Source organism: Somniosus microcephalus, chromosome 1 (assembly GCF_052327205.1).
Source record: "Somniosus microcephalus isolate GS21.2 chromosome 1, FLI_Smic_1.0, whole genome shotgun sequence".
Classification (NCBI taxonomy): Eukaryota; Metazoa; Chordata; class Chondrichthyes; order Squaliformes; family Somniosidae; genus Somniosus; species Somniosus microcephalus.
The window spans coordinates 211118272-211130392 of NC_140987.1; the positions used below are offsets into that span (position 1 = coordinate 211118272).

The following is a 12121-nucleotide window of genomic DNA, read 5'->3' on the forward strand; positions in this document are numbered from 1 at the left end:
GGTATGATGAAGATGTGTGAGCAACGGGGATCTGGGGTTTGATTAATTGGAATCGGAGTCTGATAAGGAATTCATGGGCAGCCCGTCCAGAAGGGGACATTTGCTGCCTGCCTCTTCCCTTCCTCCTCCTCTTCCTCTTGATCCTCTAACTCTTCCTCTACCTTGTCATCCTCCTGAGGTGGTCCCGCAATCCATGCTGGCAAGCGCTGCATCCTCATGATGACCAAGTTGTGAAGCATGCAGCAGACCACCATGAAATGGGACACATGCTCCTCCAAGTACTGGAGGGCTCCTCCCAAGCGGTCAAGATAGCGGAACCATTGCTTCAGCTGCCCGATGATGTTCCTGGTGGCAGCATGGCTCTCATTATATGAGTGCTGGGCAGAAGTGGTGGAGTTGCGGAGAGGAGTCATCAGCCAGGTGCAGAGCAGATAGCCCTTGTCTCCGAGCAGCGACCCTCGGGTGGCTGGAAGATAGCTGGCACAGGGTGAAGGCATCATGATTGCTGCCAGGATAGCAGGCACTGACCATCAGAATGCGCTGGGCGTGGTCACACAACAACTTCACATTAAGTGAGTGGTAGTCTTTGCGGTTGCAGAAGATCTCAGGGTTGGTATACAGCACCTGTAATGCCATGTGGGTGCAGTCAATGGCGCCCTGCACCATGGGGAAGCCCGTTATGCTGGCAAAGCCACATGCACACTCATCCTGCTTCTCTCTGTTCAGGGAGAAGACAATGTAGTCCGTTCTCCTGGAATAGAGAGCCTCTGTGACCTCCTGGATGCAGCGATAGACAGTGAACTGGGAGATGTTAGCTTTGTCTCCTGCTGCAGACTGAAAGGATTCGTTGGCAAAGAAATTGAGGGCCACTGTGACCTTGAGGGCCACTGGGAGAGCCATGGTCACCCTGCTCTGAGGCTGCAGATCTGGTTGCAGGAGCTGGCAGAGTTCTATGACCACCTCCTTGGTAAAGCAGACCTTCCGAATACACTGCTCCTCGGTTCAGTGGAGGTAATAGAAGTTCTTTCGGAAGACCCTAGGTGGGTAAGGCCTCCTGTTGAGAGCCCTCCTGGCCCTCCTCCTCATTCCTCTGCGTTCATCTTCTCTTCTTTGCTGCCTCTGCTCTCTCTCCCGACGATAGGGGGATTGCAAGTAGAGCCCCCATGACTGTGAGCATGTGTTGTGAGCAGAAGCCTTTAAATAAGAATGAAGGCGTTCTCCACTTGCACCAACACTCCCTGTCACCTTAGGAACTTGAAACAAGTTTAGAAAGCTGCAAGAGTTGCAGAAAGTTACACAGAGCCAGTCAAACTGAAAAAGCTGTCAGCTACAAGATGTTGCTGATGATTCCTTTAAATAACGCTGCTGGAGCCTCCTTCCTGCTTGTGAACACTTGGTCAGCTGGTCATGATTAACACAGGTTGGTAAATGGAGCGGCGAACGCGAAAATGGTAGATTGGGTGTCAGGTGAGCATTGCACGCTCACTGATGTTATGATCTGCATAATCTATATATCTCCAGCGAGCACGGACATTGGCAGCGCTGCCGCCCAGCAGAAAATGGTGGCCGCCATGGGACCTGCTGGCAGCAGGCCACCATTTATTTTCCAAAACCTGCCTTAACGGCCAGCGTTAACACCTCTAATTTATAGGCCATAGATAGATGTTACAACAGAGAAACAGACCATTTGGCATCAATCAATACATATTTACCCTCCACACAAGCAAATAGTCCGAAACACATTTACCCACTTTGTTCCTATATCTCTTCAGCCTCTTTTCCTTCATCCACCTATGCAATCTAATCTAACATCATTTCTGCCTCAACAATTAACCCTAGAAGTGAATTCCACAGCCTCATCATGAATAAAAAAAGTTTCTCCTGCCCTCTGTTCTAAACCTCTTAAATTAAATCAAGGTCCTTCATTTTTGACCTCTCAACTTTTTTTCATTCTTGGGATGTGGGCATCACTGGCATGACTGGCAATTATTGCCCATCACTAGTTGCACAGAGAAGGTGTTGGTGGTGGTCTTTTTGAACTGAAATTCATTGTAGCGGTGTGATACAACTGCTAGGCCACTTCAGAGGGCAGTTAAGAGTGTGTGGGATTGGTGTGGGACTGGAGTCACATATAGGCCAGACTAGGTAAGGACGGCAGGTTTCCTTCCCTAAAGGGACATTAGTGAACTAGTTGGGTTTTAACGGCAATCAGACAGCTTCATGGTCACTTTTACTGATACCAAACTTCATTTCCAGATTATTTGAACTGAATTCAAATTCTCAATCTGCCATGGTGGGATTTGAACTCACTTTCGCTGGATTATTAGTCCAGGCCTCTGGACTACTAGCCTATAACCACTACAATACTGTTCCCATATAATGAAAACAGTCTGATTCTATCTACCCTGTCCCATCCTTTCATAATTGTAAACACTTCTATCATATCGCCTCTTAATTTGCATTGTTCTGAAAACTCAATTTTTCAAGTCTTTCTTTGCATTTTCTGATACAAGGCAGCATCCTCGTGAATCTGTGTTGTAACCTCTCTAAAGCCTCAATATGATTATTCAGTGAACTGTGTGTTAAAACAAGAGAACTACACAATACATCAATCAACAAAAAATTGATCATTAGCGATTCAAAATGTTCAGCTTTAAGGATTACCAATTTTTCTTACACAGCAATTCTGCTTTAATACCAATTCAGCAAACTTCTGCAGGGAATCGGAGAAACATTAAATCAAGGACTAGAGAAAACATAGGCCCTGCTATTTACTTGGGGCGGTGGAGAGAGCCGTTGGCGGGTGGGGGGGGGGGTGGAATTTCCAGACGTGAAACCCAGAAGTACAGGTTTCCCAGACATTCTGCTAAAATGAACAGTAGGACGCCTTTTAAAGTTTTTCTGCAAGTTTCCCACCCAACAGTCAGCCTGATTGACTGACTGCCTGTTGAGTGGAGAAGCCTGCGGCAGAGAGAAGGGAGGGAGAGATTGGTGGGGGGGGGGGGGCAGTGGTAGAGGGGAGATCATAGACATTGGGGAGGAGATCATGGAGGTCGGGGTAGATCATGGATATCAAGGGGAAATTTTGGGGGAGATCAGTCGATCACGGAGTTTGTGAAGAGGTTTGCTTTTGGGGTCTGGAGGAAACACTCCTGCCCCTCATGGTCCACAACCAGTGCTGTAAATGCACTTACCTTATAGATCCGGCCCTTCTCACCTCCTTTTACCTGCCAGGCTTCCCAAGCCCTGGGAAACTCGGCCAACATTAGTTAAAAATAATAACTATGTAAAAATGGAGGCACGCAGCCTCCTTAAAATATTTCAATGACCGACCCGCCTCCTGAGAGCGGATTGATTGCCTGCCGCCCAACAATTCACCGTTAATACTGCAAGTGGTTGGGTAGGAGGCGGTTGGGGTTGGGTTTGAAATTTTTACTTTCCACCCGCCCCAAATTCACCCGCTCTTGGGGGTTAAAATTACCCCCATAGTTTCTGCCTCAACAACTAACCCTAGAAGTTGATTCCACAGCCTCATCCAGTGTAAAGAAGTTTCTCCTGCCCTCTGTTCTAAACCTCTTACATCAAATCTTGCATTTATGGCCCACAAAACTTTTTCTGAAGGTACTGTGTACAATGTTTGTGAATGAAACCTACCTTTGGAATCTCACATCCATATCACTGAACCAACAGCATGCCTATTTTTAGAAAAGTTGCTCTTTAGCTGAGTTAGAATAATCTAAAAGTCTGCATCAAATTACCAAAGCGATAAACAGACTTCATGTTTACTTCAGCAAGCATCAAATACATTATCTGTCAATCATTTAACAGAAAGTGAACTACTACAAGATATATAATGTTTGCTTGCACTTGTATATTTGCTCACCTTTCCAAATAGGCAAACTAAAGTAACCATGATCATCTAATCACTATCATGACTATAACATCTTTAATAGGTGTTGTGGCTCACACAGAATTACATACATAGAATATGAAGCACAGAAACAAGCCATTCAGACCAACGAGCCTGTGCAGGTATTTACACTCCACACGATTCTCCTCACATTCCATCTTCCTCATCTCAGCCTTTCAGCATATCTTTCTATTCCCTTTTCTCTCATGTACTCATCTAGTTTCCATTTGAAAACATCTAAGCTATTTGCCTCAACCACTTCCTGTGGTAGCAAGTTCCACATTCTAACCACTCTCTAAGTAAAGACATTTCTTATTTCCCTACTGGATTTATTATCTTGTATTTATGGCCCCTGGTTTTGGATTCTCCCACAAGTGGAAACATTCACTCCACAACTACCCTATCCAATCCATTCATAATTTTAAAGACCTCTATCAGGTCGCCTCTAAGTCTTCTATTTTCTAAAGAAAAAACCCCAACCTGTTCAATCTTTCCCAATAGCTGTAATCTCTCAGTTCTAGTCCCATCCTTGCAAATCTTTTTGGCACTTTCTCCAGTGCTTCTACGTCCTTTTTATAGTATGGAGACCAGAACTCTGCACAGTACTCTAAGTGCGGCCTGACCAGGCTCCTATGCAAGTTTAACATAACTTCACTACTTTTGAATTCCATACCCCTAAAAACAAATCCCAGTGCTTTGTTAGCATTTTTAATTGCTTTGCTGACCTGTGATGCTGCTTTTTTGTTCACCTGTATCCCTAGAGCCCGTTGCCCTTCTACCCTGATCAGTTTTTTTTATTTTCTAAAGTGTAGGTGATGTTTTATCGATATTAAAGTTCATATGCCAATTAACTGCCCAGTCTGCAAATTTTCTAATGTCTTCTTGAATTATGTTGTATTCTTCCTCAGTGTTAGCTATACCCCCCAGTGTGGTATCATCTGCAAACAAAAGTCAGATGTACAAAAGCAAAAAAAATGTCAGCTGAGAATCGACTTGCATTTTTTGAGGGGGCGGGATCCTAGATCCATAAAGTTAAAACACAAACCTCATCAATAGAAATAACAAAAAGAACTTTAGGTTTGTGCTAAGGTAATCTAAAGTAAGAAAAGCAAAGTTACAGTCATGGTCTAGGCTCAAAAACATTTTACTTCCATGATGGTCAACAAGGATATATGGTTTTATTTATTCTCATATACACACTTCTAATAGGTTTTCCAACAGTCCAGTGCACGCCTAGAGGCAGTTGGTCTTCTCAGTCCCAGGAATACTGTTTTTTAAAGAATACATACATTTTTAGAAAATTTACATTTTGTCCATATATTGAATTGCTGGGAGTTCACAACCCTACCCTCCCCAAAAAAACAAAGTTGTCTTTAATCACAGAATATAATTCATAGGACTTTCTAAGGCTGGTCTTCTCCTGTTGGTAGGTAACACTATCATTATACCTCTCTATTTGTCATAGCTAAAGCTGCACTAATCATCAATTTGTTTCTCAAGAGATTTCTAGACTGCTTGTGCAGCCTTCCTGTACACATCCAAGGATTTGTGCTCAACATCTACAAGCTACAAGAACCTGCAGATGTTGTCAATAAGAAACTTGAAAAAGAAATCTGGTGGTTGTCAAACTTCCTTTGCTCATGTACACATGGAGTAAGATGAAAAAGTGATTACACAGCAGAAACCCGGCACTGCTGCACTGGCATTTAAATTTCAGTATCCCAGACACGTAATCATTGGGACATGTTGAGACATGTTGATGTAATAACCTGTTCTGAAACATATCTTAGCTGAGATTCTGAAGGTTAAATTACAACCAAGTAGAGGACCTTAAAAGCATACACAATCTCTAGGGAAGGTGGAAATACACTCTGATTCATATCACTCCAGTTTAAATCGCAGGTCTGAAAAACTTCTTCAAACATCTGAACACTATGCCATCAGGATATATAAAAGGGAGCAAAGTCTTTTCAGATCAATATGTTATTGTCCTGTGAAGTAATTTAAGCGCTTCATGTAAATTGTGTCCAATAGTGTGTTTAAACTGACTGCAATCATGAAGATTGACTCTCCAGTACTGTTTTTCTGAGTAGATGCTCTGTGTCACAGGAACAGTTTTGGAAAGAGGGAGGAAATTAAAGACCATTAATAAAAGCTTAGAATCTGAAATCAGTTTAAGTATTTTGTGGTCCATGCTTCACAAAAACTGTAAGTTTTCAAGATATTAAGGGGAACAAATAGGGTAGATATAGATAAACTATTTCCTCTGGTTAGGGATTCTAGGACTGGGGGGCATAGTTTAAAAATTATAGCCAGACCTTTCAGGAGTGAAATTAGGAAACACTTACACACGCAAAGAATGGTGGAAGTTTGGAACTCTCTTCCGCAAACGACAATTGATGTTAGGTCAATTGTTAATTTTAAATCAGAGATTGATATCTTTTTGTTAACTAAAGGTATTAAGGGATATGAGCTAAAGGCGGGTATATGGAGTTAGGTCACAGATCAGCCATGTTCTCATTGAATGGTGGAACAGGCTCGAAGGGCTCAATGGCTGACTCCTGTTCCTATGTTCTTAACAAAGAGGAATGTTAGGTTACAGCAGCAACCTAAAAGTTTAGCTTTTACTCCAGAGTTTTTAGTATTTAAAATTAATCCCTTCAGGTGTTAATAACTTAAACCCTCCAATTCTCTTTAATGTACATTACAGCAGGTGTGTCAAAACTATGGCACATGCGACAATTCCAGCCCTCAAGTCACGGCGAATGGCTCATGAAAACGAAGCAATTTATTTGTCGTTGTATTTCTTACACTCTCCTCTGAGTCAGAAGAGTCCAAGCGCTGCTCCAGAGATTTAAGCACATAATCTAAGATGATGCTCAGTGCAATACGGAGGGAGGAGCTGTCCTTCAGATGAAAAATTAAACTCTGCCTTCCCTCTCAAGTGAATGTAGATATCCCATGGCACTACTTGAAGAAGAGCAGGAGGGTTCTCCTGATATCCTGGCCAACATTTATCCCTCAAACAACACCATCAAAAACAGATTATCTGGTCATTTATCGGATTACTGTTTGTGGGACCTTGTTGTGCACACGTTAAGTGCTGCATTTCCCTACATTACAACAGTGAATACATTTTAAAAGTACTTCATTGTCTGTGAAGCACTTTGAGACATACTGAGCTTGTGAAAGGCACGATATAAATGCAAGTTTTTTTTCATTTTTTTCTTACTTCCTCAATCCAATATATTACCGCCAATTCCATGAGCCCTGATTTTGTGTAATAACCTCTTGTGCGGCACCTTATCAAATGCTCTCTGAAAATCCAAATACATCCACTGGTTCCCCTTTATCTACCTTGCTAGTTACAAACTCAAAACACCCTTAGATTTGTCAAACATGATTTCCCTTTCATAAATCCTTGTCGACTCTGCCCAATCATATTATGATTTTCTAAGTGCCCTGTTACCACGTCCCCAATAATAGATTCTAGCATTTTCCCTACTATTGATGTCAGGCTAATTGATCTATGGTTTCCTGTTTTCTCTCGCCCTCCTTTCTTGAATAGCGGGGTTACATTTGCTACCTTCCAATCCGCAGGGACCGTTCTAAAATCCAGGGAATTCTGGAAGATCAAACCAATGCATCCACTACCTCTGTAGTCACCTCTTTTAAATCCTTAGGATGTAGGCCATCAGGTCCAGGGGATTTGTCAGCTTTTAGTCCCATTAATTTTTCCAGTACTATTTCTTTACTAATACTAATTTCTTTAAGTTCCTCATTCTCACTAGACCCTTGGTCCCCCGCTATTTCCTGAATGCTTTTTGTGTCTTCTTCCGTGAAGGCAGATACAAAGGCTGGAATTTTCTAGGGTCCGTGCAGGCATGATCGGAGGCGGGTCGGGGGGATATTTGAAATAAGTTGCAGCAGGTCAGGAACCCACCGTCATCCCGCCCCCACGTGCCTTTCCCTCAGGAGCGTTTGCCGGTGCGGCAGCGACCCGACCGACAGAGGTGGGCAACCTAATTCAAATCATTAACCAGTACTTGTCAGACCCTTAAGCACATTTTTCAGCCTATCTTTCAAATTTCCCTGGCTGCCCACGGGATTCACGCAGCTCGGGCACCACGTCTGTCAGCCTGAGGCGGGAGTTGAGTGGCCATTGCTCCAGCTGATTAGATGACAGCATGAAATGTACTACAAGAAACTGTGTGATATCCGGCACCGACGGGACTGAGCTGTCGCCGTCCCATCAAAACTGCGGGACAAACCAGCGCTAATGTTAAAACATACGGAGCTTTTTGAGCTCCGTATCTAGCAACAAACCCTGTTGCTTAGCAACAGCTTCTAAACAGTCGGCCGTACCTTGCAAGCGTCTATGTAGCTAAGCAACAGCTTCAGCTAGACCTTGCAGAGCCTGACTGGTGAAAAAAAAGCAACGAAAAGGAAAAAAACCTAACGAAACAGCTCCTGATTTTTGCTGGTGGATCGAGCATTCCGGATAGTTAACCTCCGGATAAAGCAAAGTTTCCTGTATAAAAGCTCCCACCTCACAGCTGGTCACTTTCCTCAGGCAGAAGCTATTGCTGCCTGCATTCCCAGCACACATTTAGCTTTCTACAGACTGCAAGTGTTTCCAGCAAAATCGCCATCCAGTCTCACCTCATTGGTACAACCTATCACACCACTGACAGTTTGCTTCTCTCATCTCTACTTGGCCTGCCATCTATTCCATCAGCATGGGTACTATTTATTCTGTCTCACCTTGCTCCTCAGAATCGGATCACAATGAGCCCCAACACCAGCAGTACCAGGCACACCAGCAGCACCACCAACAACACCACCACCAACATTCTCCTCAACCACCTGATGTTGCACAGAACAGAGGGTATCAGCACAGGGCTGCAACGCTCAGGAGGTGATACCCCCAACACAGGGTATAGAGGCAGAAGATGAGCTTCCTCAACATGTCTGAGCAGCAGTGCCAAAGGAGGCTCAGGCTATTGCGCCAGGTCATCGCAGATATTTGCACGTTGCTCGAGCAAGACCTACAGCCCAGAGGAGCAGGTGGACATGCCTTACCAATGGCTGTCAAAGTCACCAGTGCCCTCAACTTCTTCGCCTCAGGCTCCTTCCAAGGATCTGCAGCAGACATTTGCGGCATCTCAAAGTCGGCCGCCCACGGATGCATCACACAGGTCACTGATGCCCTCTTTGACAAATCAACCAATTATATCAACTTTGCCACTGATGAAGCCAGTGTTAATGAGTGGGCGCTCGGCTTTGTCACTCTGGCTGGCTTCCCACGGGTGCAGGGAGTCATCAACTGCACACATGTGGCCATCAGGGCACCCCATCATAACCCAGGAGTCTTTGTCAACCACAAGGGCTTCCACTCCCTCAATGTGAAGCTGGTCTGCAACCACTGGAAGATCATCATGCATGTGTGTGCCAAATTCCCTGGCAGCTGCCATGACTCTTTTGCCCTTCGCCAGTCCACCCTCCCTCAGCTCTTCACTCCTCCAAACAGACATTCTGGCTGGTTGCTTGGAGACAAAGGCTATCCACTGAAGACATGGCTCATGACACCCTTGAGGAGATCAGGTACTGAGGCCCAGGAAAGATACAATGAAAGCCACATTTCCACCAGCTCTGTCATGGAGCAGACAATAGGCATGCTCAAAATGTGCTTCAGATGCCTTGACCAATCTAGAGGAGCCCTTCAGTACGCAGCAGCCAGGGTCTCCAGAATCATTATGGCCTGCTGCACCCTGCACAACATAGTGTAACAGCGAAGATTAGCACTGCATGAGGAGCAAGGCACTGAGAGCACAGCCTCTTCAGAGGAGGAGCAGGAGGAGGAGGAACATCAGCTAGATGAGGAGGAGCACGAGCTGCAAGAACCTGTGGGCCAGATCCCACCAGCACCTCAGCACATTGCTGCCCAGGAGGCCAAGGATTTACTTAACTTTATGCAGTACACTCATATGGCTGCCACATGCTGCGCCAGGTTGGCACCACCCCATAGCAACACCATAAAGGATCCCTACAAAGACCAAGCCATTTCTTTCACACTGCCCACCATTGCTAGAGGTACCATTATGTCTCACCATTCACTCCAACTCACTTCCAAAGGTGCACACGAATTCGTCCAAGACCGGAAAGTGGTGAAAATAAAGGTTTTTTATGGTTGACATTACATTAACGGAAACTTGACATTAACATTGAATACAACATGTAAGTGGCTACCCTTGTGACTCTACTTGTGTGTCATCTTTCTCTTACGCATGCTTCTACGAGGTGCTACTGCTGTGGCTTCAGCAGAGGTCGAGGCAGGCTGCTCACTTCCCTGCTGTGACTGCTTAGACACTCTTGGCAGGCGTCCTCTGGGTTTTGGAGCCTGTGGTGGCCCCGCCAAAGTCTGCTCCTCCTGCGACTGTGCAGGGGCAGACTCGGCCATTGCTGTCTGAGGAGGCATCTGGGGCTCTGACTGAGGGGCTGGCAATGAGGAAGAAGTGTGAGTGCTTTGAGAGGAGCCCACACTTCCATGTCCCCTCTCACCTTTATCCCTCTCATGGAGAGTACCTTGCTGCACATCAGTGGGGCCATGAGGATCCACGTCTACGCTGACATCCCTCCTAGACAGGAGGTGTATGAGCCTGTCATCTATGCTCCATAGATAGCCATCTATTCTCCATAGAGACCATGTGCTCCTGTGAATGGCACATTAGCTGCTCCATGCAGGTGGCCATCCTATCCATGGAAGAGCCTACAGTCGCCATTGCCTGCAACACGATGGTGCTTATGTTGGAGATGGACTCCTCCATTCTCTGAACATTTGCAGACATCGCGGTCGCAAAACTTGTCAGAGCCCCCTGCAGTTCTTCCTGCACCTCCAGGATCGCCCTCTTTCTGGATGGCCCCCGAGGCTCAGCGTCTGCAGGCAGCTGAGCAGAGCTGGGAGCGTCCTGCGCCCTCCGGCAAGGAGTCTCCACTGCTGTCTCTTTCTCCACCATCTGCTCTTGTTCACTTGTGACTTATCAGGTGACAACATTACTCTATCTCACGTGGGACCCACCAAGGTGTGTGTCTCTGCGCTGATGCTGGGTGCGCTTATGTCTGATGACGCTGCGCCCTCAGAGGCTGGAGGCTCCTCTGAGGAGTCATCTTCCTCTTCCTCCTGGACAGTAGAGGGGCTCTTGATGGACCTGTGGGAGAGTAAAGAGATGAGTTAGAGATACCATATGAAGAATGGGTACAGATACCATTATTCACATGATGACTATTCAGTGGCTGATGACCTCAGTCCCCATATGAGTGACTGATGTATGCCATGTGGCTGTATGATATGTAATTCTGTCACCAGGTTGCCGAGATGTCTCCCTCTTTCCATCTCCCAATACTTCCAATGCAGCCTCCTCTGCTGTTGAGGGTGGCAAATGATGGAGAGCCACCTCTTGTTTTCTCCCTCTCCCTCTTATTGTGCGTTCTCTTTTCCTGCAAGGAGGGAAAGAAGAGAAGGTCGAATGAGAGTGATGGAATGAGTGTAAGGAATGGATGGGTTACATCTTTAGAGGGAGACTATGATGGATTGGGGTAGCAATGTCAAGTGGTCTACTTGTGTGTTGTTAGTTGGTATGATTGCATTAGGATGAGGGTGAGTGTGAGGGGTGGCTAGTAAGATGGGGATGTGATAATGTAGATAGAGAGAGAGGGATGGATGGATATGCAAGGTATGTTGGTGTGAGGATGTGCAGGAGTAGTGTTGGGAAGGCAGAGTGATGGGGGTGTGATGAGAGGCACAGCAAAATAAAGTTGAGTGTGGCTTTGTACTCACCTTTCCTGATCTAATGAGATCATTGAAAAGTTTCCAGCATTGCACCCAGGTCCTCCTGAACAAGATTAAGTTGAGTGTGGCTTTGTACTCACCTTTCCTGATCTAATGAGATAATTGAAACGTTTCCAACACTGCACCCAGGTCCTCCTGAACACATCCTTGCTGTTCACCGCCTCTACTTTTTGGAGCCAGGCTCTTTTAGTCTCCTGGGGAGATCTCTTCCGCCCATTCAAATTGGAAGAGGACCTCCATGCTTACTCTGACTCCCTCCACAAGCATATGGAGGGAGTCATTGGAGAACCTGGGTGCAGCCCTCTGCCTCTGTGCAGTCATGTCTCCAACTGTTTGGAGCAATCAAAGCCTCCAATGCAGTG

At 45.6% G+C, this 12121-nt stretch overlaps 1 protein-coding gene across 8 annotated transcripts in view; it reads right to left on the reverse strand.

Annotated features, from left to right (window-relative positions):
- Window positions 1-12121, reverse strand: part of ssbp2b (single stranded DNA binding protein 2b) — a 623147-nt gene that overhangs the window by 231935 nt on the left and 379091 nt on the right. The gene's annotated exons all lie outside the window — the stretch shown is intronic.